Raw genomic sequence first — 19728 nt, forward strand, 5'->3', positions numbered from 1 at the left:
ATTTTCATAAGGACATATAATTTTCCATTTGTTTGTGTGTGTGTGTCAATGCTTAGGCAGTGATATAGTTTAAACCAAAATTTTCTTCAGCAGATATTGGATGCAAGTGAACAACCACTTATATACCTTAATGATATATATTATATAGTACCTGAGTTATGCAACTTCAAGGACCCATCTCCTCAAAGAAATGGTGAAAAGTCAAAGCAGCCACCAAAGGCTTTATCATCTTTGGATTCTCTGAGGCTCCCAAAGAAATTCCTATTATGACGGAATGAACCACAATTCCTAGCTCCAACACCCATAATGCAATCAAAACACTCAATCACAATCAATAACAATTCAAAATTAAAAAAGTCATCATAAAAAAAACAACTCTCGGTTCAAGTGATAAAGAGCTTTCGAGTTTAAAAATTCAAAAATTATAAAATTTAAGATAAGAAGAAAATCCATCTTGAATACTATATTTAAAAATTAAAAAACTTAAATATACTACTTGTGATATCAACCGATGACGAAGAAGCTCCGAGGACTCAGAAGGAACATTTCCATGTCCATGACCATGTGTTGTATGTGTGTGAACATGCACATGCCCTGGTTCCTTCTCCAAATCCCCAGTGTCAAATTGGGTACCCTTAAAATGGTATTTTTGAAATTAAGCAGTTGCATAAGTATCGACCATAACGACACCCAATAAAGCACAGACACTTCAGAATCCCTGATGTGTTGTGTCCGACACTTTCCGACACTCACCGACACTGCAGTACTCGTTGCAAAGACTCAAAAAAGGTTCAAAGGTTACGTTGCGTTGCATTTTGAGTTTCAACTGTTATATTCGTTGGATTACGATTACTATTTGATTGAGTTGAATATAAATATTTGGGATGTCTTCTGTTTCTTTGCAAAATTGATAGGTATTATAAGTTTAGTTATATATATATTTTAAATTATTGAATATTAAATATAGTATACACTACATAAATTAAAAATATTATATAATATCAAAACGTATCCTAACGTGACGAAATTTAACATTTTTTAAAATTAACTCATTAGAGTATCGTGTCGTGTCGTAATCCTTGTCCCGTGACGGTGTCGGTGCAACTTAGACGACACCCATAGCAGTGTATACAGCCTCAAATCCAGTGAATGGAAAATATCCCCATGGTTGCACATTTAAGCAAGGTAATGTAATATCATTAAATGCTTCAGGCAACAAATGAATAAAATCAGTGGCAAATATAACACCAGCAGCAAAGGCCTTAATTATAAAGAAAATATCTTCTCAGGGATTAGAGCAGGTATAATTTTACTAAGGAATGAGATACAAACACCAATTGGACTACAAATTAGTATTGATACAAAAGCTGCTATTTTGTATCTAAGAGATTTGGCTTTATCTCGAACATCATCTTTCGGGTCACATGTGGAATCACCAACAACTAATTAAGGTTGGGAGTACAAGGAACCAGAAGATAGAAAAAGTTAACAGTTGTATGTTTCTCTTAAACCAGGCCAGGTGATAGGGTACGAGGAAGATTGAAAGATTAACGAAAATGAGAAAAAGAATGATCTACATATTGTGTCAAGGTAGGTCCTAAAATCAGGATTAATAGGAGATTTCGAGGTACATTTACATTGATGACAACGAGTCGCTATAGGTTTATTTATTTATTAATTACTTGAATAACAATGTGTTGTAAAATGTCGACATGATACTGTAGCATATGATAAAAAAATGGGTTTAGATATAAAAGTCCACTCTTGAAAGGGAAAATTATGTACATTTTTCGAAAGATGATTTGAAGCATGCTAAGAAACGTAAGAAAGAAGTTAACAAAAAGAATAGAATTCATGGTCAACAATTTTAATTTCTGTTCCGGATGGCCCACTTCTAGGCGGACCAACGATTTGGGTCCAAACCCCTTTTTCCTCTCCTACGTCATCCCTGCTTACTTACCGCTACCAACCCTCCACCCATCTTGTTCCCTGGGCGACTACGCCCCTAGCAGTGCATAAAGCCACAAATCCAGTGAATGGAAAATCTCCTTATGGTTGCACATTTAAGCAAGGTGAAGTAAGATCATTAAATGCATCAGGCATCACATGAATAAAACCGGTGGCCAATATAACACCCATTGCACTACAAATTAGTATTGATACTAAAGCAGCTATTTTGTATCTAAGAGCTTTGGCTTTATCTCATTTAACGGGAAAAATATACAAATTAAATAATTATTCACTTACACCGAACCAATCACAAAAATCTCAGTACAATGTTTGTATATGTGTGTGTGTGTGTGCGTGAGCGCGTGTGCGTATGTGTGCGTGAGCGTGCGCGTATGCGTGTGTGATATAGGTTAACCCAAATTTTCATAAGGAGATATAATTTACGCTTTGTTTGTTTGTGTGTGTCAGTGCTTAGGCAGTGATATAGTTTAACACAAAATTTTCTTCAAGAGATATTAGATGCAAGTGAACAACCACTTATATATCGTAATGATATATACTATATAGTACCTGAGTTATGCAACTTCCAAGATCCATCTCCACAAAGAAATAGAGAAAAGTCAAAGCAGCCACCAAGGGATTTATTATCTTTGGATTCTCTGAGGCTCCCAAAGAAATTCCTATTATGACGGAATGAACTACAATTCCCAGCTCCATCACCCATAATTCAATCAAAACCCTCCATCACAATCAATAACAATTCCAAATTAAAAAAATTATTATCAAAAAACAACTCTCGGTTCAAGTGGTACAGAGCTTTCAAGTTTAAAAATTCAAAAGTTATAAATTTAATATAAGAAGAAAATCTATCTTGAATACTATATTTAAAAATTAAAAAAAATTAAAAACACTACTTGTGATATGACCCGACGAAGAAGAAGCTTTGAGGACTCAGAATGAACATTTCCATGTGCATGACCATGTGTTCTATGTGTGTGAACATGCACACGCCCTGGTCCCTTCTCCAAATCCATATTCTTAACTTGGGTACCATTAAAATCTTATTTCTGAAAACAAGCAGTGGCATAAGTATAAACCATAAGGGCACCCATAGCAGTGCATAAGCCCCACAAATCCAGTGAATGGAAAATCTCCCCTTGGTTGTGCATTTAAACAAGGTGATGTAAGATCATTAAATGCATCAGGCAACACATGAATAAAATCAGTGGCCAATATAACACCAGCAGCAAAAGCCTTAATTATAAAGAAAATACCTTCTCAGGGATTAGAGCAGGTATAATTTTTACAAGGAATGGGATACAAAAACCAATTGCACTACAAATTAGTATTGATACTAAAGTTGCTATTTTGCATCTAAGTGCTTCGGCTTTATCTCATTTAATGGAAAAAAATATACAAATTAAATAATTTTTCACTTACATCGAACCAATCTCAAAAATCTCAGTACAAAGTCATTTTACCCAATGTGTGTATATGCGTGTGTGTGCATGCGCGCGCGTGCGTATGTGTGCGTGAGCGTACGCGTGTGTGATATGGTTTAACCCAAATTTTCATAAGGAGATATAATTTGCTATTTGTTTGTGTGTGTGTGTGTGTGAGTCAGTGCTTAGGCAGTGATATAGTTTAACCCAAAATTTTCTTCAGCAGATATTAGATGCAAGTGAACAACCACTTATATATCTTAATGATATATATTATATAGTACCTGAGTTATGCAACATCCAAGACCCAACTCCTCAAAAAAATGGTGAAAAGTCAAAGCAGCCACCAAATGCTTTATTATCTTTGGATTCTCAGAAGCTCCCAAAGAAATTCCTATTATGACGGAATGAACCACAATTCCCAGCTCCAACACCCATAATGCAATCAAAACCCTCAATCAATCTCAATAACAATTCAAAATTAAAAAAATTATCATCAACAAAAATAACTCTCGGTTCAAGTGGTAATGAGCTTTCGAGTTTAAAAATTCAAAAATTATAAATTTAAGATAAGAAGAAAATCCATCTTGAATACTATATTTAAAAATTAAAAAAATTAGATATACTACATGTGCTATGACCCGATGACGAAGAAGCTTCGAGGACTCAGAAGGAACATTTCCATGTGCATGACCATGTGTTGTATGTGTGTGAACATGCACATGCCCTGGTTCCTTCTCCAAATCCCCAGTGTCAACTTGGGTACCCTTAAAATGGTATTTCTGAAATTAAGCAGTGGCATAAGTATCATCGACCATAACGGCACCCAATGAAGCACAGACACTTCAAAATCCCTGATGTGTCGTGTCCGACACTTCCCGACACTCACCGACACTGCAATACATGAATGTGTAGAAATTTAACTTTTTTTAAAATTAATGTGTTAGAGTATCGTCTCGTGTCGTATTCCTTGTCCCGTGTCGGTGTCGATGCAACATAAAAGCCACCCATAGCATTGCATATAGCCTCAAATCCAGTGAATGGAAAATTTCCCCATGGTTGCAAAATTAAACAAGGTGATGTAATATAATTAAATGCATCAGGCAACACATGAATAAAACCAGTGGCAAATATAACACCCGCAGCAAAAGCCTTAACTATAAAGAAAATACTCATCTCAAGGCTTAGAGCAGGTATAATTTTACTAAGGAATGAGATACAAACACCAATTGGACTACAAATTAGTATTGATACAAAAGCTGCTATTTTGTATCTAAGAGATTTGGCTTTATCTCGAACATCATCTTTCGGGTCACATGTGGAATCACCAACAACTAATTAAGGTTGGGAGTACAAGGAACCAGAAGATAGAAAAAGTTAACAGTTGTATGTTTCTCTTAAACCAGGCCAGGTGATAGGGTACGAGGAAGATTGAAAGATTGACGAAAATGAGAAAAATAATTATCTACTTATTGTGTCAAGGTAGGTCCTAAAATCAGGATTAATAGGAGATTTCGAGGTACATTTACATTGATGACAACGAGTCGCTATAGATTTATTTATTTATTAATTACTTGAATAACAATGTGTTGTAAAATGTCGACATGATACTGTAGCATATGATAAAAAAATGGGTTTAGATATAAAAGTCCACTCTTGAAAGGGAAAATTATGTACATTTTTCGAAAGATGATTTGAAGCATGCTAAGAAACGTAAGAAAGAAATTAACAAAAAGAATAGAATTCATGGTCAACAATTTTAATTTCTGTTCCGGATGCCCACTTCTAGGCGGACCAACGATTTGGGTCCAAACCCCTTTTTCCTCTCCTACGTCATCCCTGCTTACTTACCGCTACCAACCCTCCACCCATCCTGTTCCCTGGGCGACTACGCCCCTAGCAGTGCATAAAGCCACAAATCCAGTGAATGGAAAATCTCCCTATGGTTGCACATTTAAGCAAGGTGATGTAAGATCATTAAATGCATCAGGCATCACATGAATAAAACCGGTAGCCAATATAACACCCATTGCACTACAAATTAGTATTGATACTAAAGCAGCTATTTTGTATCTAAGAGCTTTGGCTTTATCTCATTTAACGGGAAAAATATACAAATTAAATAATTTTTCACTTACACCGAACCAATCACAAAAATCTCAGTACAATGTTTGTATATGTGTGTGTGTGTGTGTGCGTGAGCGCGTGTGCGTATGTGTGCGTGAGCGTGCGCGTATGCGTGTGTGATATAGGTTAACCCAAATTTTCATAAGGAGATATAATTTACGCTTTGTTTGTTTGTGTGTGTCAGTGCTTAGGCAGTGATATAGTTTAACCCAAAATTTTCTTCAGGAGATATTAGATGCAAGTGAACAACCACTTATATATCTTAATGATATATACTATATAGTACCTGAGTTATGCAACTTCCAAGATCCATCTCCACAAAGAAATAGAGAAAAGTCAAAGCAGCCACCAAGGGCTTTATTATCTTTGGATTCTCTGAGGCTCCCAAAGAAATTCCTATTATGACGGAATGAACTACAATTCCCAGCTCCATCACCCATAATTCAATCAAAACCCTCCATCACAATCAATAACAATTCCAAATTAAAAAAATTATTATCAAAAAACAACTCTCGGTTCAAGTGGTACAGAGCTTTCAAGTTTAAAAATTCAAAAGTTATAAATTTAATATAAGAAGAAAATCTATCTTGAATACTATATTTAAAAATTAAAAAAAAATTAAAAACACTACTTGTGATATGACCCGACGAAGAAGAAGCTTTGAGGACTCAGAATGAACATTTCCATGTGCATGACCATGTGTTCTATGTGTGTGAACATGCACACGCCCTGGTCCCTTCTCCAAATCCATATTCTTAACTTGGGTACCATTAAAATCTTATTTCTGAAAACAAGCAGTGGCATAAGTATAAACCATAAGGGCACCCATAGCAGTGCATAAGCCCCACAAATCCAGTGAATGGAAAATCTCCCCTTGGTTGTGCATTTAAACAAGGTGATGTAAGATCATTAAATGCATCAGGCAACACATGAATAAAATCAGTGGCCAATATAACACCAGCAGCAAAAGCCTTAATTATAAAGAAAATACCTTCTCAGGGATTAGAGCAGGTATAATTTTTACAAGGAATGGGATACAAAAACCAATTGCACTACAAATTAGTATTGATACTAAAGTTGCTATTTTGCATCTAAGTGCTTTGGCTTTATCTCATTTATCTCATTTAATGGAAAAAATATACAAATTAAATAATTTTTCACTTACATCGAACCAATCTCAAAAATCTCAGTACAAAGTCATTTTACCCAATGTGTGTATATGCGTGTGTGTGCATGCGTGCGCGTGCGTGTGTGTGCGTGAGCGTACGCGTGTGTGATATGGTTTAACCCAAATTTTCATAAGGAGATATAATTTGCTATTTGTTTGTGTGGGTGTGTGTGAGTCAGTGCTTAGGCAGTGATATAGTTTAACCCAAAATTTTCTTCAGCAGATATTAGATGCAAGTGAACAACCACTTATATATCTTAATGATATATATTATATAGTACCTGAGTTATGCAACATCCAAGACCGAACTCCTCAAAAAAATGGTGAAAAGTCAAAGCAGCCACCAAATGCTTTATTATCTTTGGATTCTCAGAAGCTCCCAAAGAAATTCCTATTATGACGGAATGAACCACAATTCCCAGCTCCAACACCCATAATGCAATCAAAACCCTCAATCAATCTCAATAACAATTCAAAATTAAAAGAATTATCATCAACAAAAATAACTCTCGGTTCAAGTGGTAATGAGCTTTCGAGTTTAAAAATTCAAAAATTATAAATTTAAGATAAGAAGAAAATCCATCTTGAATACTATATTTAAAAATTAAAAAAATTAGATATACTACATGTGCTATGACCCGATGACGAAGAAGCACCGAGGACTCAGAAGGAACATTTCCATGTGCATGACCATGTGTTGTATGTGTGTGAACATGCTCATGCCCTGGTTCCTTCTCCAAATCCCCAGTGTCAACTTGGGTACCCTTAAAATGGTATTTCTGAAATTAAGCAGTGGCATAAGTATCATCGACCATAACGGCACCCAATGAAGCACAAACACTTCAAAATCCCTGATGTGTCGTGTCCGACACTTCCCGACACTCACCGACACTGCAATACATGAATGTGTCAAAATTTAACTTTTTTTAAAATTAATGTGTTAGAGTATCGTCTCGTGTCGTATTCCTTGTCCCGTGTCGGTGTCGATGCAACATAAAAGCCACCCATAGCATTACATATAGCCTCAAATCCAGTGAATGGAAAATTTCCCCATGGTTGCAAATGGCAAGGAAGGACTCCCGAAGAAGCAACTTAGGAGCGAGAAGATGAGATTAGACAGAAGTACCCCGAGTTATAGTAATTTTCGGGACGAAAATTTTATTAGTGGGGGAGGATATAACAACCCTAAATATTGTATCATGATTAATGAAGAATTATGATAATTAATAAACGAGACATTTCAGATGAAATAGTTTATGATTAAGTAAATTAGAAGTATGGGTCCAATGGACCAAAGACATAAGCATTAGGGATCCAATGAATTCATGGATCAAAGTATAACCCAACAAAGGAAGTTTTAATTCCATTTAATGTGGACAAGTCCAAGTGATACAAAGAAAGCTCTATATGATAAAGTAAAGTCCAATAAGGTAAATGAAACCCAAATCAAGTTAAGCCCAAAGTAAGGCCATGACATAATAAACCTAAAGAAGTACTATATGACTAGGAATTAAATTAGAATTCTTTCCCTACAAGCAAGAATCCCACAGTTTTACTAGAGAAAACAAGCTCTAAGAAGTCAATTTAAAGTGTCATAAAATCATGGAAAAATAGGCACAAATTAGGTCAGGTTAATAGGTTAAAGGTCCATAATCTTAAGGAATAAATCATGGTCCAAAATTAAAGGAAATCTTTTCCTTCCAAGCATTTAAAATCCGCGGCCTAGGTGTAGGAAATGAATTTGATTTTATTTGATTTTCAAGCCATTAAATGCAAATCGAATTTCCTTAAGTCAAGCCAGTCAAATTCCTTTAAACAAGGAAGTTAGGATTATGATGATTAGTAGTCAATCACTTTCCCTAAATCAAGCAAATTGATGACAATATGTCAATCAATCAAATAATTCTGTTTCTTAAATCAAGGAAGCAACCTTTATGACGATTAGTCACACCTCATCAATCCCTTAAATCAAGGGAGCAACTTTTAATGACGATTAGTCACACATCATCAATTCCTTAAATCAAGCAATCACTAAATTTCCTTAATCAAGGAAATTGACATCATGTTCTTGTCCCTAAATTAAGCAATCTAACCTATGACAACAAATCACCACCTTACTCTCATTTAATGTGATCGAAACCTACCAGCAATCAAGTAATGGCAAGGCTTCTAGGTTGCCTATTTGAACAAGCTTTAGTCTCTCCTTTTTCCCTCTATAGCCGCGGCACTACCAAAGGAAAGAACAAAGAGTTCAGTTCATTTTGTGAAGTCCATGAATGCTTCGAAATGGTGAGTGTGTTAGTGAGAAATACCTAATTGTTCCAAGATCAAATATATAACAACCCTAAATATTGTATCATGATTAATGAAGAATTATGATAATTAATAGTCAATCACTTTCCCTAAATCAAGCAAATTGATGACAATATGTCAATCAATCAAATAATTCTGTTTCTTAAATCAAGGAAGCAACCTTTATGACGATTAGTCACACCTCATCAATCCCTTAAATCAAGGGAGCAACTTTTAATGACGATTAGTCACACATCATCAATTCCTTAAATCAAGCAATCACTAAATTTCCTTAATCAAGGAAATTGACATCATGTTCTTGTCCCTAAATTAAGCAATCTAACCTATGACAACAAATCACCACCTTACTCTCATTTAATGTGATCGAAACCTACCAGCAATCAAGTAATGGCAAGGCTTCTAGGTTGCCTATTTGAACAAGCTTTAGTCTCTCCTTTTTCCCTCTATAGCCGCGGCACTACCAAAGGAAAGAACAAAGAGTTTAGTTCATTTTGTGACGTCCATGAATGCTTCGAAATGGTGAGTGTGTTAGTGAGAAATACCTAATTGTTCCAAGATCAAATACAAGCCTGGATCTTAGTCCTTCTTCCTAATAATTCCACCAAAGAACCCTTCATCTCTAAGCAAGAAAATCCCTCTTCTCCTCTCTTTAAGCTTGCGGCCTTGTATGTTCAAGGAGGAAGGAAGTTCATTCAAGAAGATTCAAAGTAGTCAAAGGTCAAGAAGTGTTTCCTTAAGTCGTTGATCATCATCAAAGGTAAGCCTATGAACCTTCTTGGTTAGGAATGACATGTAAAAGAATGAAAGTGATATCCTAAGTATATGATCCCTAGAAGGCCGAACCATGTATGATAATTATAAGCATGAAGAGATGCTTAAATGATATGAAAGATGATGAAATGATGATGTTAGATTAGCATGTTTAGTAGCCTAGGTTCTAAATCGATTTTGCATGATCATAACCTTAGTTGGCCGAATATATAAGATGACGTTTTGAATGATGCTCTAGGATTTAAATATGATAAATTATCAATAATGTTATAAGCATGTTTTAGAAGTAATCCCTTAGGTATTTTAGGGCAATAAGGCCGAATGGTATGTAGCTAAAAGAGGTTTTATTTGATTAATGTTGAAAGGATCTAACCATGTTAAGTTAATAATATAATTGAAAGCATGTTTTAAAAATTATATTCCTAGATGTTTATCTATGGTGGCCGAACCTATACATGCCTAGAATGAATCTTTAATAATTCTATTAAGTGTTATGATGACCTAATAATGTCCTAAAACCTACACAAGTGGGTAAGTAAGTAAAACAACTCCTCTAGGTAATTAAACCTGCAAAGCCGAGACCTATACATGGATAAAACACAAATGTTGAATGTTATATAAGTTACTAAAAGATGATATGATGATGTTAGGGAGTCAAGGGAGCAAACAGGCAAGTAAAGAGATCAAAAGTTGAAAGTATACAAGTAAAGAACGACAAGCACTGTAAGTGTTTACAGTTGTTGAAGTAATCTCTCTATGTATGCCACCATTATGAAACTGTGATAAGTTATGGTCTGACTGCAATATGTTTATAGTGCTTTACATTATGTGATTATGATATTTTTGAAACTTAAAACCATGCTATTAAATGTTGGCATGTGCACTGATACTCCAGTTGCAACCTGACGAGGACTCTGGGTATCTCCGTAAGTCCGTAAAAGCCGGCAGGAATATGATGGTGATGATGATGGCATGATATTTTTATATGATGATGTTAAACGTTCCATTTTGTATTGTTATTATAAACTGTTGCAGGAGTAAGCGTCATAGTTGGAGAATGCTCCAGCTGTGAACCTTACTGAGATTTTCCCCAAAATCTCACCCCCCTTGACCACCCATTTCAAGAAAAGATGAAAGAAAGTAATAAGAAAGTTATGTGGGAAAGAAAGGGTAAGAGACTGGTACGTAAAGAAGAAGAAACTCCACCTACCTGGGAAGAGAAATTAAAGGATCTAACAGATAGAGGCCTATGGACTGAGGCTATGAAATTATTAATAGAAGCTTTTCCACATTATGATTTCGATGAAGCACTAAGTACACAATGGCTAGAGGAACCACAACCACATTATGACTGGGCTTATGATGCGGCATAAATTATGTTTTTATTTATGATTAGTTAATCTTTTTGGGATTACATTAAATAATGTTTAGTGTTATTTATTTTGTATTGACGTTTTAACGCTTTTAATTTTATATGGAATAAGTATGGTTATGTGTTTCCATTCCGCACTCTGATATTTGCATTCGTAAAGTTTAAATTTAGACTTCCGCGCGTTGAATGCATGATGAAGGTGCACCCTATATGTATTTACATTTGGGGTGTTACAAAATACAAGCCTGGATCTTAGTCCTTCTTCCTAACAATTCCACCAAAGAACCCTTCATCTCTAAGCAAGAAAATCCCTCTTCTCCTCTCTTTAAGCTTGCGGCCTTGTATGTTCAAGGAGGAAGGAAGTTCATTCAAGAAGATTCAAAGTAGTCAAAGGTCAAGAAGTGTTTCCTTAAGTCGTTGATCATCATCAAAGGTAAGCCAATGAACCTTCTTGGTTAGGAATGACATGTAAAAGCATGAAAGTGATATCCTAAGTATATGATCCCTAGAAGGCCGAACCATGTATGATAATTATAAGCATGAAGAGATGCTTAAATGATATGAAAGATGATGAAATGATGATGTTAGATTAGCATGTTTAGTAGCCTAGGTTCTAAATCAATTTTGCATGATCATAACCTTAGTTGGCCGAATATATAAGATGACGTTTTGAATGATGCTCTAGGATTTAAATATGATAAATTATCAATAATGTTATAAGCATGATTTAGAAGTAATCCCTTAGGTATTTTAGGGCAATAAGGCCGAATGGTATGTAGCTAAAAGAGGTTTTATTTGATTAATGTTGAAAGGATCTAACCATGTTAAGTTAATAATATAATTGAAAGCATGTTTTAAAAATTATATTCCTAGATGTTTATCTATGGTGGCCGAACCTATACATGCCTAGAATGAATCTTTAATAATTCTATTAAGTGTTATGATGACCTAATAATGTCCTAAAACCTACACAAGTGGGTAAGTAAGTAAAACAACTCCTCTAGGTAATTAAACCTGCAAAGCCGAGACCTATACATGGATAAAACACAAATGTTGTTATATAAGTTACTAAAAGATGATATGATGATGTTAGGGAGTCAAGGGAGCAAACAGGCAAGTAAAGAGATCAAAAGTTGAAAGTATACAAGTAAAGAACGACAAGCACTGTAAGTGTTTACAGTTGTTGAAGTAATCTCTATGTATGCCACCATTATGAAACTGTGATAAGTTATGGTCTGACTGCAATATGTTTATAGTGCTTTACATTATGTGATTATGATATTTTTGAAACTTAAAACCATGCTATTAAATGTTGGCCTGTGCACTGATACTCCAGTTGCAACCTGACGAGGACTCTGGGTATCTCCGTAAGTCCGTAAAAGCCGGCAGGAATATGATGATGATGATGATGGCATGATATTTTTATATGATGATGTTAAACGTTCCATTTTGTATTGTTATTATAAACTGTTGCAGGAGTAAGCGTCATAGTTGGAGAATGCTCCAGCTGTGAACCTTACTGAGATTTTCCCCAAAATCTCACCCCCCTTGACCACCCATTTCAAGAAAAGATGAAAGAAAGTAATAAGAAAGTTATGTGGGAAAGAAAGGGTAAGAGACTGATACGTAAAGAAGAAGAAACTCCACCTACCTGGGAAGAGAAACTAAAGGATCTAACAGATAGAGGCCTATGGACTGAGGCTATGAAATTATTAATAGAAGCTTTTCCACATTATGATTTCGATGAAGCACTAAGTACACAATGGCTAGAGGAACCACAACCACATTATGACTGGGCTTATGATGCGGCATAAATTATGTTTTTATTTATGATTAGTTAATCTTTTTGGGATTACATTAAATAATGTTTAGTGTTATTTATTTTGTATTGACGTTTTAACGCTTTTAATTTTATATGGAATAAGTATGGTTATGTGTTTCCATTCCGCACTCTGATATTTGCATTCGTAAAGTTTAAATTTAGACTTCCGCGCGTTGAATGCATGATGAAGGTGCACCCTATATGTATTTACATTTGGGGTGTTACACAGTACATTCCAGTTCCCCGCCGTCCATACAGTCAGCCCCCATCCCAACAAGCAGTTGTTACAATTCTCCCACCAGTGCTACAGTCCGTTGATGCATAGTTACTATTGGCTAACGCTGGAAATGAAGCGTTGAGGGAGACCCCCAACGTGTTTTTGTCAATCTGTTCCCCTTTTTCCTATATTTCTCAAATGATTACCTCATCGTCCGTTCCTTACTGTGTTTTTGTCATAAAGATTTAAACATTTGTTTTTAATGCAAATTAGGTTACAACAAAATAGAAAGTGGAGAATATGGTTTTTTCTCGTGATGAGTCTCAAGTGGGTGATACAGAATAGAGAAGAAGTGTTGTCACTTAACTACTGCTAAAACTATACAAAAGAAAAATACAAAATAAACTAAGTGATCTCTTCTTAAGGAATTCGATGATGTTCTTTGTGCTGTAACGTCTTATTTCTAGGCAGAAGAGTGAATGGTAAAGTGAGTAATTTCATTGGAGTTATTTTCTTGAATGCATGAAAGAGGCTGTGTGAACAGTGCTTTGAGGGGCGCAAGTGACTGGATGTGACAGTTATTGTTGAGATTTGTCTTTCCTTCTGATCTTCCCCATGCCTTGCTTTCCTCTTAGTCAATAGGAACCGTTTATTCTCTGTTGTGCACGTTTCCTCTTGCTTGATTGCTGCACCGCTTATGCTTTATGGAAACTTCTTTTCAACGTTTCTTGAAAAGTGGTCAGCGAGATTGAGTGAGTGAAGCAGGTGTATTTAATGTTCCCAATCCGTTCCCCTTTTTATATATTTTCCAAAGGATTACGTCACCATCCGTTCCCCACTATGTTTTTGTCAATAAGATATTAAACATGTGCTTTTAGTGCTAAAGTTGCTCATCAGGTTAGGGAACAGATGGTATTTTGCCATCAAAATGGGCTTAGATGGGAACGAATTTTCGTCCCATCAAACACCCCAAAACTAAACTGTTGGTTGTCCTCGAACAACTCAGAAATAGTGGCTTAGACTGCTCAATTTCAAAGAATAGCTCATCTTCAGAAACTTGAGCCATTAAGTAATCATAATCTTTTCAAAGACTGAACTACTTTCCATAGTTGACAAGTAAAAAGAATTTGTTTCAAGATAAGTGAAGGTTGTTGATCTTCTGTCTCACTATCACTCAGGGCTTGGTGTTTCTCTGTCCATTCCTAGATGTGATTATTCAAACTTGCTTATCTGCTGCTTTCCTAAGAAGTGCAGGTGTCTTTCATATCAAAGGATCTCTGTGAAAAGGATTGATGGGGGGTTTTAGAAATGGAATGGTCACAGGTCTTGAGTCAAGGAACATTTTTCAGTTTTTTTCTGTTTCAGAGCTGGACTTTTCTGGGTGAGGGAACACCTTGACTTTTGTACATTTTTTTCTTCCTTTGGAGGAATCTTTTCTGGTATCTTCTTTTGAATTCTTTTGAATGGTTGTTCCCATTTTTCTTTGTTTCCTTTCTTCTTGTCCTTTTTGCTCATTTTGGACTTGTTCCTTTCCCCTTTTTAGTTGACCTGGAGATGAGTATTCGTGTATGGGATTATGCTGTGGTTTGAATGGGAATGAAAGTGTTTATTTGATTGTGAGGGGGTGAGTGTTTGGGGGTTGATCCTTGTTAGTGAAATTCACCTGTTCATCAATAGTACTTACAGCATCAAGGCAAGTTTAGAAGTTTCATTATGGTGACACCTCAGGAACGCTGTTATGAGTAAGTGTTTGGCATTTTTTGTTCCTCACCAGTTTTAGCTCACACAGATCAGTATCCTTCAAAAATCTAAAGATTAAATTCATTTCACCTTTCCTATTTCAAGCATTCAGAGTAAGAACAAGAATGATTACTTATTGACTTTGTGCTTCATGCCATTAGTTATTCAAATTTTCACAACCACAATACTATAACTGAATGTATGTTCCAAACAGCTCTGTGGTTCATATGCTCCAGTTTTGCTGCCTTGTTGATATTGTTGCTGCTGATTGTTGTATGGTCTTTGGTTTGTGGGTGGTCTCCATTGAGGATTATGCTTCTGATGTTTCACTATAGTTTCTCCAGGATTTTGATTATTGTTGCTTCCTTCTTGCTGATTGTCTCTAGATTGGGTGAAGTTTCTGTTCCCAAAATTTTCTGCATAACACACCAAGGCAGTGGATGGGCAGTCTGCTGAATCATGAAGATCACCACAGACTGAGCAGGGTTCACTCTCAGTTGCTGTGAGTTGTAAGACTTCCATCCTTGGTTGTTCTTGATCAGCTTTCATATTCTTCACCTCATTCATTAGTGTGGCCAGTTGGGATTTCATGGCAGTTTGTTTGTCTAATTCTAGCATGTCTTGTTTCCTTACTGGGCTCACCCTATCTAGTGGCCATTGGAGACATCTTTCTACAGTGCCTTCTATGATTTCGTACCTTGATTCAAGAGTTCCTGTAAAGAAATATCCTCCTACAACAAAGTCTAAATGTGATTGAGAAGTATGATCAATCCCTTGTATAAAAAGACTATAAAATTCTCCAACTTTCCACCTCATGGTTTGGGCACTTTCTAATGATGTCCTTATATCTCTCCCAAGCTTCATAAAGATTTTTTCCATAAAACATTCTAAAATTAGACAGCTCTACTCTTACATCAGCTTGGCGAGACATAGGGAGAAATCTTTCTATGAACTTATTAGAAAGTTCCTCCCAAGAGTGTATGGAACCAGGGGAGAGAGTTTTCATCCATGTTTTTGCTTTTGAGCCCAAGGAATGCGGAAACAGCCTCATTCTCACACTTTTCTCTGTTACACCCTCAGTTCTAAAATTATCACAGATATCTTGGAAGTTTGTGAGGTGTGTGTAAGGATCTTCTGCAGGGAGTCCATTGAAGAATCCTGCTTCTTTGATCATGTGAAACATGATAGGTTTGAGTTCAAAGTTGGGAGCTAATGGGGGAAGGATCACTCACTTTTCTGGTCTGTTCCTGAAAGGAGCAGCTAAAGCTCAGAAGTTCTGTTCAGGAGGAATTTCATCATTATTGTTGTTATGATCAACCATATTTTCCCTAAGATCCCTTCTTCTCCTATGAAAAGTGCGTTCTGGTTCAGGGTCTAAGAAGAACTCAGGTATTTCAGTGGAGTGGTGAGAATCTGTTTCAGACTCTTCACTCATAAACCATAAAACACAGATAATATGAACAGCAAAATATGTGACAGAATAGAAATAAGAAAATGAAAATGAAATACACAGAGTATGTACTTAAAATAGTAATAAGGAAAAAATTTAGCGTGTCTATCCTCAGCTCATGGACTAAATGGCTCACAAGTTTCTATATTCCTATGGCTCCCTTGACTCCAATAGTTACTTAGCACAGGACCTTTAAATGAACGATGTGGTCCCTTATTCCTAAGGCAACCAGCAGTGTTGTTTACACACCCTTCCCCTCTGGTTAAGCTGTCTGAGATTCCTTCGTTATGGAAGTTCCTTTCTCAGTATGTGTTCAATTTCCATTGATACATAATGAGAATAGCTTACTTAACTAGAGAAATACAAAAGCTCAGTACAAAAGTTTTGAAAATAATTCTTTAAGAACTTTACAGTTTTTCCGTTCCACAGATATTTAGCCCATGGCTACTACTTTAAAAATAATTATTCTAAATTGAAAATATCATCCGTTCCACAAATATTCGTTCCCATCTAAGCACATTTTGATGGCAAAATACCATCTGTTCCCTCATCTGATGAGCAACTTTAGCACTAAAAGCACTTGTTTAATATCTTTTTGACAAAAACACAGTGGGGAACGGATAGTGACATAATCCTTTGAAAATATACCAAAAGGGGAACAGATTGGGAACATTAAATACACCTGCTCCACTCACTCAATCTCTCTGACCACTTTTCAGGAAACGTTGAAAAGGAGTTTCCATAAAGCATAAGCGGTGCAACAATCAAGCAAGAGGAGACGTGCGCAGCAGGGAATAAACGGTTCGTATTGGCTAAGAGGAAAGCAAGGCATGGGGAAGATCAGAAGGAAAGACAAATCTCAACAATAACTGTCCCATCCAGCCACTTGCGCCCCTCAAAGCACTGTTCACACCGCCTCTTTCATGCAGTCAAGAAAACAACTCCAAGGGAATTACACATTTTGCCATTCGCTCTTCTGCCTATAAATAGGACGTCCCAGCACGAAGAACATCATCGAGTTCATTAAGAAGAGATGACTTAGTTTATTTTATAGTTTTTCTTTTGTATATTTTTACATTTAGTTAATTGACAACACTTTTGTTATATTCTGTATCAACCACTTGAGACTCCTCACGAGCAACAACCATATTCTCCATTTTCCATTTTATTGTAACCTAATTTGTTTCCAATTAAATATAAGTGTTATTTCTTTCCTTTCTACTCGTTATCTCTGAATTGAATCTCGGGTCTATGGGATTTCAGTTTGGAATAATTCTGTTTAAAGTAGTAGCCATGGGCTAAACTATCTGTGGAATGGAAAAGCTGCAAAGTTCTTAAAGAATTATTTTCAAAACTTTTGTACTGAGCTTTTGTATTTCTCTAAATAAGTAAGCTATATTCATTGTTTATCAATGGAAATTGAACACATACTGAGAAAGGAACTTCCACAAGGAAGGGATTTCAGACAGCTTAACCAGAGGGGGAAGACAATCTTGTGGAAACAACACTGCTGGTTGCCTTAGGAATAAGGGATCACCTCGCTCATTTATAGGTTCTGTGCTGATTAACTGTTGGAGTCAAGGGAGCCATAAGAATATGGAAACTTGTGAGCCATTTAGTCCATGAGAGGAATCAGAGTTGGCAGTGAAGAGATTGGAACAAATACAAAAGTGTTAACTCTTGAGTGGAGAAAATAGCTATTTAAGAATGGAGTAGTGGATCCGTTCCTTGTGTTAAAACTGTTTTAAAAGCTTCCACATTGTTGTCTCTTAATTACTATTTTTCTTTGTTCAATCTTGTATCTATCAAATCTCTCATCAATATCGTTGTTCCTTCTCTCAACAAGAAGGATATCATACATAATGAAGCGAAGAACTTTTTGCTGTCAGATTGAACCTACTGTTCTTGAGGAAGACAGTAGGGAACGTTTGACCAAACAGGTCAATTACTAACTTTTCTTTTTATTTTTACTCTTTTTAAAATAGTTTAAGGCATTAATTAGAGTTCTATCCTCGTGGGAAGGATAATCTGGCCACAAATAGTCCCATTTATTACTTGATGCGTGCACTTGCGCACTTGGGTTGAAGTTGAGAGAACAAATGTGTCTTCTCTTAATGAACTAGAACGTTCTTCATCATAATATATTTTCCAGCCAACAAGCTTTTGACCCAATAATGCCCAGTTCAGAGAATTAATGCAAAACCTGTATATCAGACATCACTTTGCCGCAGTGAAACATCCCCAGTCCAACAGATTCGTAGAGTCAGACAACAAAAAGATGGCTCGAGGAATCAGGAAGAAAGTGGAATCACATAAAGGATCGTGGGTTGAAAACTTGGAGAATGTCCTTTAGGGATATAGGACTACAGCCCAATCCATCCCTAGAGAAAAGCCTTTCAGACTGACTTACGGCGCTGAAGCCATGATCCCGGTAGAGGTCGGTGAGCCTTCCTGGAGGAAAGATCACGTGACCGCCCTGAGTAAACAAAGGCAATTTTATTTATTAAGAGGAGTACAAAACAATGGTTGACATACCAACCATACAAAGCAGGAAAGTAAACAAAATCAAACTATGCTTAGTGACCGCCCTGAGTATCGGTCCCTTTTTCAGTTGAAGGACCTGATTCAATCACATCTGCAGCGTTGGCATCCTGACCTACCATCCCAAGACCCACCACAGTAGCTCTAGGAACCACCCCTCCAGGAACCTCATAATCCACTGATGAACCCTTAGTTCATCATGGTTTTTAGCAGGAATTAGGATCAAATTGTGTGATTAAATGATGAAAAACAAGGTTAATGTCCTAAGATGTCCTCAATTACAAGTTCAAGAGCTTTATTGGAAATTTGTATGATTCTTGTAGGAAAAGCAAGCTTGAAAGACAACTGGAGAAGGAAGAAGATTCTGGAGCTCAAGAGGAGAAAAATTGCCTAAGTGTTGAGCGCTAAAACGTCCACACTGAGCGTTTTAGCGCCCTGTTACAGGAAGAGGCCAAAACTTGCTGGTGTTGAGCGCTAAAACGTCCACACTGAGCGTTTTAGCGCCCTGTTACAGAAAGAGGCCAAAACTTGCTGGTGATGAGCGCTAAAACGTCCACACTGAGCGTTTTAGCGCACTGCTACACTAAGAAGATGGAAAATTGCTGTTCTTGGGCGCTAAAACGGCCTGCAATATGCGTTTTAGCGCCCTAAAGTGGAAAAAGATTCTGGTCTTCACTGCTAAAACGTCCAAATCAAACGTTTTAGCGTTGGAGTCAGTTAGAGTTAGTTGAGCATTCACCAAGTTTGGACGCTAAAACGGTCATTCCTTAACGTTTTAGCGTTGAAATCAGTTAAAAGCAGTTGAGCATACGTAA

General features: G+C 36.4%; 1 pseudogene; it reads right to left on the reverse strand.

Moving 5' to 3' along the window:
- Nucleotides 1–166: 166 nt before the first annotated feature.
- On the reverse strand, nt 167–19101 carry LOC133312410 (uncharacterized; annotated as a pseudogene).
- Nucleotides 19102–19728: the final 627 nt, after the last annotated feature.

Source organism: Gastrolobium bilobum, unplaced genomic scaffold, assembly GCF_033153095.1.
Source record: "Gastrolobium bilobum isolate Gb01-03AN ecotype WA unplaced genomic scaffold, APGP_CSIRO_Gbil_v1 utg126874, whole genome shotgun sequence".
In the NCBI taxonomy this organism is placed as follows: Eukaryota; Viridiplantae; Streptophyta; class Magnoliopsida; order Fabales; family Fabaceae; genus Gastrolobium; species Gastrolobium bilobum.